Source organism: Schistocerca nitens, chromosome 10 (genome assembly GCF_023898315.1).
Source record: "Schistocerca nitens isolate TAMUIC-IGC-003100 chromosome 10, iqSchNite1.1, whole genome shotgun sequence".
Classification (NCBI taxonomy): Eukaryota; Metazoa; Arthropoda; class Insecta; order Orthoptera; family Acrididae; genus Schistocerca; species Schistocerca nitens.
Window position 1 is genome coordinate 131,980,764 of NC_064623.1, and position 13,038 is coordinate 131,993,801.

General features: G+C 50.6%; 16 non-coding genes across 16 annotated transcripts; all 16 read right to left on the reverse strand.

Annotated features, from left to right (window-relative positions):
- Positions 1-1,006: 1,006 nt before the first annotated feature.
- Trnaa-agc (transfer RNA alanine (anticodon AGC)) lies at positions 1,007-1,079 on the reverse strand. The gene has a single exon. It is a non-coding gene; the product is annotated as a tRNA-Ala (tRNA).
- A 423-nt stretch (positions 1,080-1,502) lies between these two features.
- Positions 1,503-1,575, reverse strand: Trnaa-ugc (transfer RNA alanine (anticodon UGC)). The gene has a single exon. It is a non-coding gene; the product is annotated as a tRNA-Ala (tRNA).
- Positions 1,576-2,633: 1,058 nt separating this feature from the next.
- Trnaa-agc (transfer RNA alanine (anticodon AGC)) lies at positions 2,634-2,706 on the reverse strand. Its single transcript has one exon. It is a non-coding gene; the product is annotated as a tRNA-Ala (tRNA).
- A 423-nt stretch (positions 2,707-3,129) lies between these two features.
- On the reverse strand, positions 3,130-3,202 carry Trnaa-ugc (transfer RNA alanine (anticodon UGC)). The gene has a single exon. It is a non-coding gene; the product is annotated as a tRNA-Ala (tRNA).
- Positions 3,203-4,260: 1,058 nt separating this feature from the next.
- On the reverse strand, positions 4,261-4,333 carry Trnaa-agc (transfer RNA alanine (anticodon AGC)). The gene has a single exon. It is a non-coding gene; the product is annotated as a tRNA-Ala (tRNA).
- A 423-nt stretch (positions 4,334-4,756) lies between these two features.
- Trnaa-ugc (transfer RNA alanine (anticodon UGC)) lies at positions 4,757-4,829 on the reverse strand. The gene has a single exon. It is a non-coding gene; the product is annotated as a tRNA-Ala (tRNA).
- A 1,058-nt stretch (positions 4,830-5,887) lies between these two features.
- On the reverse strand, positions 5,888-5,960 carry Trnaa-agc (transfer RNA alanine (anticodon AGC)). The gene has a single exon. It is a non-coding gene; the product is annotated as a tRNA-Ala (tRNA).
- A 423-nt stretch (positions 5,961-6,383) lies between these two features.
- Trnaa-ugc (transfer RNA alanine (anticodon UGC)) lies at positions 6,384-6,456 on the reverse strand. The gene has a single exon. It is a non-coding gene; the product is annotated as a tRNA-Ala (tRNA).
- A 1,058-nt stretch (positions 6,457-7,514) lies between these two features.
- Positions 7,515-7,587, reverse strand: Trnaa-agc (transfer RNA alanine (anticodon AGC)). The gene has a single exon. It is a non-coding gene; the product is annotated as a tRNA-Ala (tRNA).
- A 423-nt stretch (positions 7,588-8,010) lies between these two features.
- Positions 8,011-8,083, reverse strand: Trnaa-ugc (transfer RNA alanine (anticodon UGC)). The gene has a single exon. It is a non-coding gene; the product is annotated as a tRNA-Ala (tRNA).
- Positions 8,084-9,141: 1,058 nt separating this feature from the next.
- On the reverse strand, positions 9,142-9,214 carry Trnaa-agc (transfer RNA alanine (anticodon AGC)). Its single transcript has one exon. It is a non-coding gene; the product is annotated as a tRNA-Ala (tRNA).
- A 423-nt stretch (positions 9,215-9,637) lies between these two features.
- Trnaa-ugc (transfer RNA alanine (anticodon UGC)) lies at positions 9,638-9,710 on the reverse strand. Its single transcript has one exon. It is a non-coding gene; the product is annotated as a tRNA-Ala (tRNA).
- Positions 9,711-10,768: 1,058 nt separating this feature from the next.
- On the reverse strand, positions 10,769-10,841 carry Trnaa-agc (transfer RNA alanine (anticodon AGC)). Its single transcript has one exon. It is a non-coding gene; the product is annotated as a tRNA-Ala (tRNA).
- A 423-nt stretch (positions 10,842-11,264) lies between these two features.
- On the reverse strand, positions 11,265-11,337 carry Trnaa-ugc (transfer RNA alanine (anticodon UGC)). Its single transcript has one exon. It is a non-coding gene; the product is annotated as a tRNA-Ala (tRNA).
- Positions 11,338-12,384: 1,047 nt separating this feature from the next.
- Trnaa-agc (transfer RNA alanine (anticodon AGC)) lies at positions 12,385-12,457 on the reverse strand. Its single transcript has one exon. It is a non-coding gene; the product is annotated as a tRNA-Ala (tRNA).
- A 423-nt stretch (positions 12,458-12,880) lies between these two features.
- Positions 12,881-12,953, reverse strand: Trnaa-ugc (transfer RNA alanine (anticodon UGC)). The gene has a single exon. It is a non-coding gene; the product is annotated as a tRNA-Ala (tRNA).
- Between the last annotated feature and the right edge of the window lie 85 nt (positions 12,954-13,038).

The window sequence follows — 13,038 nt, forward strand, 5'->3', positions numbered from 1 at the left end:
GACCTGATGGTTGGTTGGTTTGTAGGGGTGAAGGGACCAGTGTACAAAGGCGCGGTCAAGTTCATATACACAAGAGTTCCAAGTAGTTTCGATGCTCTGGTATTACGACTACAAATTACGTCTGTATTTAACGTCTTAAATTGAAAGGACAGTCGACTGATGACCACAGCAGTTGAGTCCCATAGTGCTCAGAGCCATTTTTTGAAAGGACAGTCACAAACCTTGTCGACAATCACACCGCGCCTGAGGTAACAAGCACATCTGAAGCCCAATTGTGCACTCGACTGTTCATGCCAACTCACTGCCTCGCACTTTACTACTGTGTACCACTCTTGTCGTCCAACTGCAAAACACTGGGCCACAACACGTTTCCGCGTCTCCATTGCACTGCGCAAACTACGAAACGCTCCCCAAACATGGCACTCACCCATGCAGACGACTTTTCCGACCTTCCACGACGCTCACGCAACGCTCACGCTAGTGAAAGCCTTATTTAGAGCTTGACGTCGCGCCCAAGCGAGTGAGCACATTTCGCCTACGGCTTAGGCCGCCCACCTAGTGTGGCTGCTCGGTGTCTGCAGGCAGCGAGGGGCTGCAAGCTTCCCGTGTTCGCGCCTGTGTCACCTCTGCTTGCTTGTCAGAGACAGAGTATCGCAAAACATACAACTCACTCCATGAATTGATTGCTACGGCATCTGTCATCAGCAGTCACAACTAGCAACACCAGTAGCAGCCGACTGCACGTAAAGAATGGGAATGTGCAGTGGGATTTTTGTGAACTCGGCGCAAGGCAGATCTTTCCGACATAGGTTTGAGAATCTTAAGGGCAGACTTGTACTGTTTCTAAATTCAGTGTAGCGGTGGGAGGAGGGTGCTTCCTGCGCGTAACATCACGCTTGCCAGTTGTGGCTGCTAATCGTTCGCTCGTATCTGCCTTGACACAGTCGCTGGCTGTGAATTATCCCACTTGCGTGGCAGTGTGCGCATGTAGGTGTGTTAAAAATTCTGGAGGCGCTGGGTATCGATCCCAGTACCTCTCGCATGCTAAGCGAGCGCTCTACCATCTGAGCTACGCCCCCTGATGACAAATAGTGCTACATACAACCATATCAATATCACAGACCCCTTGCACTCCCATTATTCCGCAGACAAACACTATTCTCAATGTGTCCGTGAGGGTGTCTTTCAGGTTTCCTGCATTCTGTATCGAATCGTAGTTGGCCAAAATTAAAGTGGCGCGCACAACGTCGAAAATAGCGTTCGGCCACCGCTCTGAGTAAGACGAACGTGTTGTCCACTCTCTAGACTTCTTTGAGGTTAGGCCGTTATACCTAAGACAGATTTGCACTCGATGACACCTCGACAACAGCCGGTCCTCACATTTACGTCTTGCTCTCCTTACGTCAGTATACATCACATGAGCTGTGACGCTGGCTTTGCAACATCTTGCGTGTCTTTAGGCTCGCCGCGACCAACACTTACCATGCACTGTCCACAAAACATGGAGGCGCCGGGGCTTGAACCCGGGACCTTTCACATGCAAAGCGAACGCTCTACCAACTGAGCTACGCCCCCAAGGGCAACAAAGCTGCGCTGTTTTCCATTCTTTGCTACTCTGATGTGCACGGACCTGATGGTTGGTTGGTTTGTAGGGGTGAAGGGACCAGTGTACAAAGGCGCGGTCAAGTTCATATACACAAGAGTTCCAAGTAGTTTCGATGCTCTGGTATTACGACTACAAATTACGTCTGTATTTAACGTCTTAAATTGAAAGGACAGTCGACTGATGACCACAGCAGTTGAGTCCCATAGTGCTCAGAGCCATTTTTTGAAAGGACAGTCACAAACCTTGTCGACAATCACACCGCGCCTGAGGTAACAAGCACATCTGAAGCCCAATTGTGCACTCGACTGTTCATGCCAACTCACTGCCTCGCACTTTACTACTGTGTACCACTCTTGTCGTCCAACTGCAAAACACTGGGCCACAACACGTTTCCGCGTCTCCATTGCACTGCGCAAACTACGAAACGCTCCCCAAACATGGCACTCACCCATGCAGACGACTTTTCCGACCTTCCACGACGCTCACGCAACGCTCACGCTAGTGAAAGCCTTATTTAGAGCTTGACGTCGCGCCCAAGCGAGTGAGCACATTTCGCCTACGGCTTAGGCCGCCCACCTAGTGTGGCTGCTCGGTGTCTGCAGGCAGCGAGGGGCTGCAAGCTTCCCGTGTTCGCGCCTGTGTCACCTCTGCTTGCTTGTCAGAGACAGAGTATCGCAAAACATACAACTCACTCCATGAATTGATTGCTACGGCATCTGTCATCAGCAGTCACAACTAGCAACACCAGTAGCAGCCGACTGCACGTAAAGAATGGGAATGTGCAGTGGGATTTTTGTGAACTCGGCGCAAGGCAGATCTTTCCGACATAGGTTTGAGAATCTTAAGGGCAGACTTGTACTGTTTCTAAATTCAGTGTAGCGGTGGGAGGAGGGTGCTTCCTGCGCGTAACATCACGCTTGCCAGTTGTGGCTGCTAATCGTTCGCTCGTATCTGCCTTGACACATTCGCTGGCTGTGAATTATCCCACTTGCGTGGCAGTGTGCGCATGTAGGTGTGTTAAAAATTCTGGAGGCGCTGGGTATCGATCCCAGTACCTCTCGCATGCTAAGCGAGCGCTCTACCATCTGAGCTACGCCCCCTGATGACAAATAGTGCTACATACAACCATATCAATATCACAGACCCCTTGCACTCCCATTATTCCGCAGACAAACACTATTCTCAATGTGTCCGTGAGGGTGTCTTTCAGGTTTCCTGCATTCTGTATCGAATCGTAGTTGGCCAAAATTAAAGTGGCGCGCACAACGTCGAAAATAGCGTTCGGCCACCGCTCTGAGTAAGACGAACGTGTTGTCCACTCTCTAGACTTCTTTGAGGTTAGGCCGTTATACCTAAGACAGATTTGCACTCGATGACACCTCGACAACAGCCGGTCCTCACATTTACGTCTTGCTCTCCTTACGTCAGTATACATCACATGAGCTGTGACGCTGGCTTTGCAACATCTTGCGTGTCTTTAGGCTCGCCGCGACCAACACTTACCATGCACTGTCCACAAAACATGGAGGCGCCGGGGCTTGAACCCGGGACCTTTCACATGCAAAGCGAACGCTCTACCAACTGAGCTACGCCCCCAAGGGCAACAAAGCTGCGCTGTTTTCCATTCTTTGCTACTCTGATGTGCACGGACCTGATGGTTGGTTGGTTTGTAGGGGTGAAGGGACCAGTGTACAAAGGCGCGGTCAAGTTCATATACACAAGAGTTCCAAGTAGTTTCGATGCTCTGGTATTACGACTACAAATTACGTCTGTATTTAACGTCTTAAATTGAAAGGACAGTCGACTGATGACCACAGCAGTTGAGTCCCATAGTGCTCAGAGCCATTTTTTGAAAGGACAGTCACAAACCTTGTCGACAATCACACCGCGCCTGAGGTAACAAGCACATCTGAAGCCCAATTGTGCACTCGACTGTTCATGCCAACTCACTGCCTCGCACTTTACTACTGTGTACCACTCTTGTCGTCCAACTGCAAAACACTGGGCCACAACACGTTTCCGCGTCTCCATTGCACTGCGCAAACTACGAAACGCTCCCCAAACATGGCACTCACCCATGCAGACGACTTTTCCGACCTTCCACGACGCTCACGCAACGCTCACGCTAGTGAAAGCCTTATTTAGAGCTTGACGTCGCGCCCAAGCGAGTGAGCACATTTCGCCTACGGCTTAGGCCGCCCACCTAGTGTGGCTGCTCGGTGTCTGCAGGCAGCGAGGGGCTGCAAGCTTCCCGTGTTCGCGCCTGTGTCACCTCTGCTTGCTTGTCAGAGACAGAGTATCGCAAAACATACAACTCACTCCATGAATTGATTGCTACGGCATCTGTCATCAGCAGTCACAACTAGCAACACCAGTAGCAGCCGACTGCACGTAAAGAATGGGAATGTGCAGTGGGATTTTTGTGAACTCGGCGCAAGGCAGATCTTTCCGACATAGGTTTGAGAATCTTAAGGGCAGACTTGTACTGTTTCTAAATTCAGTGTAGCGGTGGGAGGAGGGTGCTTCCTGCGCGTAACATCACGCTTGCCAGTTGTGGCTGCTAATCGTTCGCTCGTATCTGCCTTGACACATTCGCTGGCTGTGAATTATCCCACTTGCGTGGCAGTGTGCGCATGTAGGTGTGTTAAAAATTCTGGAGGCGCTGGGTATCGATCCCAGTACCTCTCGCATGCTAAGCGAGCGCTCTACCATCTGAGCTACGCCCCCTGATGACAAATAGTGCTACATACAACCATATCAATATCACAGACCCCTTGCACTCCCATTATTCCGCAGACAAACACTATTCTCAATGTGTCCGTGAGGGTGTCTTTCAGGTTTCCTGCATTCTGTATCGAATCGTAGTTGGCCAAAATTAAAGTGGCGCGCACAACGTCGAAAATAGCGTTCGGCCACCGCTCTGAGTAAGACGAACGTGTTGTCCACTCTCTAGACTTCTTTGAGGTTAGGCCGTTATACCTAAGACAGATTTGCACTCGATGACACCTCGACAACAGCCGGTCCTCACATTTACGTCTTGCTCTCCTTACGTCAGTATACATCACATGAGCTGTGACGCTGGCTTTGCAACATCTTGCGTGTCTTTAGGCTCGCCGCGACCAACACTTACCATGCACTGTCCACAAAACATGGAGGCGCCGGGGCTTGAACCCGGGACCTTTCACATGCAAAGCGAACGCTCTACCAACTGAGCTACGCCCCCAAGCGCAACAAAGCTGCGCTGTTTTCCATTCTTTGCTACTCTGATGTGCACGGACCTGATGGTTGGTTGGTTTGTAGGGGTGAAGGGACCAGTGTACAAAGGCGCGGTCAAGTTCATATACACAAGAGTTCCAAGTAGTTTCGATGCTCTGGTATTACGACTACAAATTACGTCTGTATTTAACGTCTTAAATTGAAAGGACAGTCGACTGATGACCACAGCAGTTGAGTCCCATAGTGCTCAGAGCCATTTTTTGAAAGGACAGTCACAAACCTTGTCGACAATCACACCGCGCCTGAGGTAACAAGCACATCTGAAGCCCAATTGTGCACTCGACTGTTCATGCCAACTCACTGCCTCGCACTTTACTACTGTGTACCACTCTTGTCGTCCAACTGCAAAACACTGGGCCACAACACGTTTCCGCGTCTCCATTGCACTGCGCAAACTACGAAACGCTCCCCAAACATGGCACTCACCCATGCAGACGACTTTTCCGACCTTCCACGACGCTCACGCAACGCTCACGCTAGTGAAAGCCTTATTTAGAGCTTGACGTCGCGCCCAAGCGAGTGAGCACATTTCGCCTACGGCTTAGGCCGCCCACCTAGTGTGGCTGCTCGGTGTCTGCAGGCAGCGAGGGGCTGCAAGCTTCCCGTGTTCGCGCCTGTGTCACCTCTGCTTGCTTGTCAGAGACAGAGTATCGCAAAACATACAACTCACTCCATGAATTGATTGCTACGGCATCTGTCATCAGCAGTCACAACTAGCAACACCAGTAGCAGCCGACTGCACGTAAAGAATGGGAATGTGCAGTGGGATTTTTGTGAACTCGGCGCAAGGCAGATCTTTCCGACATAGGTTTGAGAATCTTAAGGGCAGACTTGTACTGTTTCTAAATTCAGTGTAGCGGTGGGAGGAGGGTGCTTCCTGCGCGTAACATCACGCTTGCCAGTTGTGGCTGCTAATCGTTCGCTCGTATCTGCCTTGACACATTCGCTGGCTGTGAATTATCCCACTTGCGTGGCAGTGTGCGCATGTAGGTGTGTTAAAAATTCTGGAGGCGCTGGGTATCGATCCCAGTACCTCTCGCATGCTAAGCGAGCGCTCTACCATCTGAGCTACGCCCCCTGATGACAAATAGTGCTACATACAACCATATCAATATCACAGACCCCTTGCACTCCCATTATTCCGCAGACAAACACTATTCTCAATGTGTCCGTGAGGGTGTCTTTCAGGTTTCCTGCATTCTGTATCGAATCGTAGTTGGCCAAAATTAAAGTGGCGCGCACAACGTCGAAAATAGCGTTCGGCCACCGCTCTGAGTAAGACGAACGTGTTGTCCACTCTCTAGACTTCTTTGAGGTTAGGCCGTTATACCTAAGACAGATTTGCACTCGATGACACCTCGACAACAGCCGGTCCTCACATTTACGTCTTGCTCTCCTTACGTCAGTATACATCACATGAGCTGTGACGCTGGCTTTGCAACATCTTGCGTGTCTTTAGGCTCGCCGCGACCAACACTTACCATGCACTGTCCACAAAACATGGAGGCGCCGGGGCTTGAACCCGGGACCTTTCACATGCAAAGCGAACGCTCTACCAACTGAGCTACGCCCCCAAGGGCAACAAAGCTGCGCTGTTTTCCATTCTTTGCTACTCTGATGTGCACGGACCTGATGGTTGGTTGGTTTGTAGGGGTGAAGGGACCAGTGTACAAAGGCGCGGTCAAGTTCATATACACAAGAGTTCCAAGTAGTTTCGATGCTCTGGTATTACGACTACAAATTACGTCTGTATTTAACGTCTTAAATTGAAAGGACAGTCGACTGATGACCACAGCAGTTGAGTCCCATAGTGCTCAGAGCCATTTTTTGAAAGGACAGTCACAAACCTTGTCGACAATCACACCGCGCCTGAGGTAACAAGCACATCTGAAGCCCAATTGTGCACTCGACTGTTCATGCCAACTCACTGCCTCGCACTTTACTACTGTGTACCACTCTTGTCGTCCAACTGCAAAACACTGGGCCACAACACGTTTCCGCGTCTCCATTGCACTGCGCAAACTACGAAACGCTCCCCAAACATGGCACTCACCCATGCAGACAATTTTTCCGACTTTCCACGACGCTCACGCAACGCTCACGCTATTGAAAGCCTTATTTAGAGCTTGACGTCGCGCCCAAGCGAGTGAGCACATTTCGCCTACGGCTTAGGCCGCCCACCTAGTGTGGCTACTCGGTGTCTGCAAGCAGCGAGGGGCTGCAAGCTTCCCGTGTTCGCGCCTGTGTCACCTCTGCTTGCTTGTCAGAGACAGAGTATCGCAAAACATACAACTCACTCCATGAATTGATTGCTACGGCATCTGTCATCAGCAGTCACAACTAGCAACACCAGTAGCAGCCGACTGCACGTAAAGAATGGGAATGTGCAGTGGGATTTTTGTGAACTCGGCGCAAGGCAGATCTTTCCGACATAGGTTTGAGAATCTTAAGGGCAGACTTGTACTGTTTCTAAATTCAGTGTAGCGGTGGGAGGAGGGTGCTTCCTGCGCGTAACATCACGCTTGCCAGTTGTGACTGCTAATCGTTCGCTCGTATCTGCCTTGACACATTCGCTGGCTGTGAATTATCCCACTTGCGTGGCAGTGTGCGCATGTAGGTGTGTTAAAAATTCTGGAGGCGCTGGGTATCGATCCCAGTACCTCTCGCATGCTAAGCGAGCGCTCTACCATCTGAGCTACGCCCCCTGATGACAAATAGTGCTACATACAACCATATCAATATCACAGACCCCTTGCACTCCCATTATTCCGCAGACAAACACTATTCTCAATGTGTCCGTGAGGGTGTCTTTCAGGTTTCCTGCATTCTGTATCGAATCGTAGTTGGCCAAAATTAAAGTGGCGCGCACAACGTCGAAAATAGCGTTCGGCCACCGCTCTGAGTAAGACGAACGTGTTGTCCACTCTCTAGACTTCTTTGAGGTTAGGCCGTTATACCTAAGACAGATTTGCACTCGATGACACCTCGACAACAGCCGGTCCTCACATTTACGTCTTGCTCTCCTTACGTCAGTATACATCACATGAGCTGTGACGCTGGCTTTGCAACATCTTGCGTGTCTTTAGGCTCGCCGCGACCAACACTTACCATGCACTGTCCACAAAACATGGAGGCGCCGGGGCTTGAACCCGGGACCTTTCACATGCAAAGCGAACGCTCTACCAACTGAGCTACGCCCCCAAGGGCAACAAAGCTGCGCTGTTTTCCATTCTTTGCTACTCTGATGTGCACGGACCTGATGGTTGGTTGGTTTGTAGGGGTGAAGGGACCAGTGTACAAAGGCGCGGTCAAGTTCATATACACAAGAGTTCCAAGTAGTTTCGATGCTCTGGTATTACGACTACAAATTACGTCTGTATTTAACGTCTTAAATTGAAAGGACAGTCGACTGATGACCACAGCAGTTGAGTCCCATAGTGCTCAGAGCCATTTTTTGAAAGGACAGTCACAAACCTTGTCGACAATCACACCGCGCCTGAGGTAACAAGCACATCTGAAGCCCAATTGTGCACTCGACTGTTCATGCCAACTCACTGCCTCGCACTTTACTACTGTGTACCACTCTTGTCGTCCAACTGCAAAACACTGGGCCACAACACGTTTCCGCGTCTCCATTGCACTGCGCAAACTACGAAACGCTCCCCAAACATGGCACTCACCCATGCAGACGACTTTTCCGACCTTCCACGACGCTCACGCAACGCTCACGCTAGTGAAAGCCTTATTTAGAGCTTGACGTCGCGCCCAAGCGAGTGAGCACATTTCGCCTACGGCTTAGGCCGCCCACCTAGTGTGGCTGCTCGGTGTCTGCAGGCAGCGAGGGGCTGCAAGCTTCCCGTGTTCGCGCCTGTGTCACCTCTGCTTGCTTGTCAGAGACAGAGTATCGCAAAACATACAACTCACTCCATGAATTGATTGCTACGGCATCTGTCATCAGCAGTCACAACTAGCAACACCAGTAGCAGCCGACTGCACGTAAAGAATGGGAATGTGCAGTGGGATTTTTGTGAACTCGGCGCAAGGCAGATCTTTCCGACATAGGTTTGAGAATCTTAAGGGCAGACTTGTACTGTTTCTAAATTCAGTGTAGCGGTGGGAGGAGGGTGCTTCCTGCGCGTAACATCACGCTTGCCAGTTGTGGCTGCTAATCGTTCGCTCGTATCTGCCTTGACACATTCGCTGGCTGTGAATTATCCCACTTGCGTGGCAGTGTGCGCATGTAGGTGTGTTAAAAATTCTGGAGGCGCTGGGTATCGATCCCAGTACCTCTCGCATGCTAAGCGAGCGCTCTACCATCTCAGCTACGCCCCCTGATGACAAATAGTGCTACATACAACCATATCAATATCACAGACCCCTTGCACTCCCATTATTCCGCAGACAAACACTATTCTCAATGTGTCCGTGAGGGTGTCTTTCAGGTTTCCTGCATTCTGTATCGAATCGTAGTTGGCCAAAATTAAAGTGGCGCGCACAACGTCGAAAATAGCGTTCGGCCACCGCTCTGAGTAAGACGAACGTGTTGTCCACTCTCTAGACTTCTTTGAGGTTAGGCCGTTATACCTAAGACAGATTTGCACTCGATGACACCTCGACAACAGCCGGTCCTCACATTTACGTCTTGCTCTCCTTACGTCAGTATACATCACATGAGCTGTGACGCTGGCTTTGCAACATCTTGCGTGTCTTTAGGCTCGCCGCGACCAACACTTACCATGCACTGTCCACAAAACATGGAGGCGCCGGGGCTTGAACCCGGGACCTTTCACATGCAAAGCGAACGCTCTACCAACTGAGCTACGCCCCCAAGGGCAACAAAGCTGCGCTGTTTTCCATTCTTTGCTACTCTGATGTGCACGGACCTGATGGTTGGTTGGTTTGTAGGGGTGAAGGGACCAGTGTACAAAGGCGCGGTCAAGTTCATATACACAAGAGTTCCAAGTAGTTTCGATGCTCTGGTATTACGACTACAAATTACGTCTGTATTTAACGTCTTAAATTGAAAGGACAGTCGACTGATGACCACAGCAGTTGAGTCCCATAGTGCTCAGAGCCATTTTTTGAAAGGACAGTCACAAACCTTGTCGACAATCACACCGCGCCTGAGGTAACAAGCACATCTGAAGCCCAATTGTGCACTCGACTGTTCATGCCAACTCACTGCCTCGCACTTTACTACTGTGTACCACTCTTGTCGTCCAACTGCAAAACACTGGGCCACAACACGTTTCCGCGTCTCCATTGCACTGCGCAAACTACGAAACGCTCCCCAAACATGGCACTCACCCATGCAGACGACTTTTCCGACCTTCCACGACGCTCACGCAACGCTCACGCTAGTGAAAGCCTTATTTAGAGCTTGACGTCGCGCCCAAGCGAGTGAGCACATTTCGCCTACGGCTTAGGCCGCCCACCTAGTGTGGCTGCTCGGTGTCTGCAGGCAGCGAGGGGCTGCAAGCTTCCCGTGTTCGCGCCTGTGTCACCTCTGCTTGCTTGTCAGAGACAGAGTATCGCAAAACATACAACTCACTCCATGAATTGATTGCTACGGCATCTGTCATCAGCAGTCACAACTAGCAACACCAGTAGCAGCCGACTGCACGTAAAGAATGGGAATGTGCAGTGGGATTTTTGTGAACTCGGCGCAAGGCAGATCTTTCCGACATAGGTTTGAGAATCTTAAGGGCAGACTTGTACTGTTTCTAAATTCAGTGTAGCGGTGGGAGGAGGGTGCTTCCTGCGCGTAACATCACGCTTGCCAGTTGTGGCTGCTAATCGTTCGCTCGTATCTGCCTTGACACATTCGCTGGCTGTGAATTATCCCACTTGCGTGGCAGTGTGCGCATGTAGGTGTGTTAAAAATTCTGGAGGCGCTGGGTATCGATCCCAGTACCTCTCGCATGCTAAGCGAGCGCTCTACCATCTGAGCTACGCCCCCTGATGACAAATAGTGCTACATACAACCATATCAATATCACAGACCCCTTGCACTCCCATTATTCCGCAGACAAACACTATTCTCAATGTGTCCGTGAGGGTGTCTTTCAGGTTTCCTGCATTCTGTATCGAATCGTAGTTGGCCAAAATTAAAGTGGCGCGCACAACGTCGAAAATAGCGTTCGGCCACCGCTCTGAGTAAGACGAACGTGTTGTCCACTCTCTAGACTTCTTTGAGGTTAGGCCGTTATACCTAAGACAGATTTGCACTCGATGACACCTCGACAACAGCCGGTCCTCACATTTACGTCTTGCTCTCCTTACGTCAGTATACATCACATGAGCTGTGACGCTGGCTTTGCAACATCTTGCGTGTCTTTAGGCTCGCCGCGACCAACACTTACCATGCACTGTCCACAAAACATGGAGGCGCCGGGGCTTGAACCCGGGACCTTTCACATGCAAAGCGAACGCTCTACCAACTGAGCTACGCCCCCAAGGGCAACAAAGCTGCGCTGTTTTCCATTCTTTGCTACTCTGATGTGCACGGACCTGATGGTTGGTTGGTTTGTAGGGGTGAAGGGACCAGTGTACAAAGGCGCGGTCAAGTTCATATACACAAGAGTTCCAAGTAGTTTCGATGCTCTGGTATTACGACTACAAATTACGTCTGTATTTAACGTCTTAAATTGAAAGGACAGTCGACTGATGACCACAGCAGTTGAGTCCCATAGTGCTCAGAGCCATTTTTTGAAAGGACAGTCACAAACCTTGTCGACAATCACACCGCGCCTGAGGTAACAAGCACATCTGAAGCCCAATTGTGCACTCGACTGTTCATGCCAACTCACTGCCTCGCACTTTACTACTGTGTACCACTCTTGTCGTCCAACTGCAAAACACTGGGCCACAACACGTTTCCGCGTCTCCATTGCACTGCGCAAACTACGAAACGCTCCCCAAACATGGCACTCACCCATGCAGACGACTTTTCCGACTTTCCACGACGCTCACGCTAGTGAAAGCCTTATTTAGAGCTTGACGTCGCGCCCAAGCGAGTGAGCACATTTCGCCTACGGCTTAGGCCGCCCACCTAGTGTGGCTGCTCGGTGTCTGCAGGCAGCGAGGGGCTGCAAGCTTCCCGTGTTCGCGCCTGTGTCACCTCTGCTTGCTTGTCAGAGACAGAGTATCGCAAAACATACAACTCACTCCATGAATTGATTGCTACGGCATCTGTCATCAGCAGTCACAACTAGCAACACCAGTAGCAGCCGACTGCACGTAAAGAATGGGAATGTGCAGTGGGATTTTTGTGAACTCGGCGCAAGGCAGATCTTTCCGACATAGGTTTGAGAATCTTAAGGGCAGACTTGTACTGTTTCTAAATTCAGTGTAGCGGTGGGAGGAGGGTGCTTCCTGCGCGTAACATCACGCTTGCCAGTTGTGGCTGCTAATCGTTCGCTCGTATCTGCCTTGACACATTCGCTGGCTGTGAATTATCCCACTTGCGTGGCAGTGTGCGCATGTAGGTGTGTTAAAAATTCTGGAGGCGCTGGGTATCGATCCCAGTACCTCTCGCATGCTAAGCGAGCGCTCTACCATCTGAGCTACGCCCCCTGATGACAAATAGTGCTACATACAACCATATCAATATCACAGACCCCTTGCACTCCCATTATTCCGCAGACAAACACTATTCTCAATGTGTCCGTGAGGGTGTCTTTCAGGTTTCCTGCATTCTGTATCGAATCGTAGTTGGCCAAAATTAAAGTGGCGCGCACAACGTCGAAAATAGCGTTCGGCCACCGCTCTGAGTAAGACGAACGTGTTGTCCACTCTCTAGACTTCTTTGAGGTTAGGCCGTTATACCTAAGACAGATTTGCACTCGATGACACCTCGACAACAGCCGGTCCTCACATTTACGTCTTGCTCTCCTTACGTCAGTATACATCACATGAGCTGTGACGCTGGCTTTGCAACATCTTGCGTGTCTTTAGGCTCGCCGCGACCAACACTTACCATGCACTGTCCACAAAACATGGAGGCGCCGGGGCTTGAACCCGGGACCTTTCACATGCAAAGCGAACGCTCTACCAACTGAGCTACGCCCCCAAGGGCAACAAAGCTGCGCTGTTTTCCATTCTTTGCTACTCTGATGTGCACGGACCTGATGGTTGGTTGGTTTGTAGGGGTGAAG